Source organism: Vombatus ursinus, unplaced genomic scaffold (genome assembly GCF_900497805.2).
Source record: "Vombatus ursinus unplaced genomic scaffold, bare-nosed wombat genome assembly UNPS02014810.1, whole genome shotgun sequence".
Taxonomy (NCBI): domain Eukaryota; kingdom Metazoa; phylum Chordata; class Mammalia; order Diprotodontia; family Vombatidae; genus Vombatus; species Vombatus ursinus.
Window position 1 is genome coordinate 6,210,742 of NW_020954588.1, and position 1,499 is coordinate 6,212,240.

A 1,499-nucleotide genomic window follows, 5' to 3' on the forward strand; every position below is an offset into this window, starting at 1 on the left:
CTCTCTCAGCTATTTCCCCAGCAGATGGAGTGTAGAATGGGTTGCCTCAGGAAGTATTAGATTCCCCTCACATGAGATCTTAAAGCAAAATCTGGGTGACCACTTGTTGGGTAAGTAGAGAGACTTTTATTCAGATATGGGTTGGAATAGATGGTCTCTAAAGTTCCTTCCAACTCTGAGATTCTGACATTCTGATTCTGAGGGTGAGTACAGTGTGAAAGGAGAAGAGGGGCCAGTGACAGCGATATTGCTGGGTTAGAAACAAGACTTAGCAACTGACTGGAAACATGAGAGGTGAAACAGGTAAGAGCCAAAGATGGCACCAACACTATGAGCCTGGATGACTTGGCAGGATAGTGGTGTTCATCCTCTTAGAACTAAAGCTGTTAGAGGGAAGTTTAGAAGAAAAGATGCTTAATTCAGTTTTAGATTTGTTGAAGTTGAGGTAGGCTGTCTAGGTGGAAATATGCAATTGGTAATTGAACTGAAGTTCTAGGGAGAGGTTCTAGGTAGATATAAATTTGAGGATCATCCAGATAGAGATGATGATTGAACATGTGATAATTGATGAACTCACCGGAAGAGATAGTGTATAGAGAGAAGAAAAGAAAATGTAGGATAGAACCTATTTGACCTTATCCCCTGACAAAGTGCTCTTTGTCCACTGTTTTGAAATAGTTCATTCAAATAGCTCTAACCGAAGGAGAACACCGTCTCTTTAAATAATCAGGCTCTGAATTGGCCAATTTTGATATTATTGTCATTTCCCCATGAGTTTGCAGGAAGGCAATACTGTTATTTTAACCTGAATCAACTTCTTAAAGATTTAATTAACTACTAGAAGCTAGAGTTAAGTTGTTGACTTTAGTGCTCAATTACCCAGGCCACATGGGAGTCCGCTGTCTTCCTTTTACCTTGTTGCCCTAACATACTATTGGGAACTTCTGAGGCTTCCAACATCTACTTCCAAGAGATGTTAGGGGACTATTATGAAGCAAAGCTTCTGCTGCCTTCTAAGTGTAATGCAGTTCATTAGAAGAGAGGTGTGCTGAGCACACCATGTACTCTACAAGACTCTTAGTGAAATCGTTCTTCCGTGGAAAACTGACTGGTTTACTTGCCACAATAGCCTGCAGCAAAGCTGACTGTGAGAAATCATCTTCTCACTTGTTTGGGTAGGGAACTGCTGAAGGAAGGCAGGCTTTAGAATTACCAGAAAGGAGCAGTCAGGACACAGCCCTGCTCATCACTTTGTTTATGCAAGGGAGCAAGACTGAACCTGTGATTTCACTGGTTAGGGGAATTCCCAGGTGAGGAAAGTTCCTCTACCAATGTAGGTCAACACCTTCTCTACAATTTATAATATTTTTAATAATTATTTATAATATAATTTATAATATTGCTATATTACAATATAATATAACATACTATATAATTATAATTCATAACATTATTATAATATTTATAATGTTATCATTATTAAAGAATTTCTTAAAGCA

The 1,499-nt window shown here is 38.6% G+C and overlaps 1 protein-coding gene across 2 annotated transcripts in view; it reads right to left on the bottom strand.

The window, feature by feature from the left end:
- The window catches only part of SLC16A14 (solute carrier family 16 member 14), an 80,226-nt gene that overhangs the window by 64,509 nt on the left and 14,218 nt on the right, over window positions 1-1,499 (bottom strand). The gene's annotated exons all lie outside the window — the stretch shown is intronic.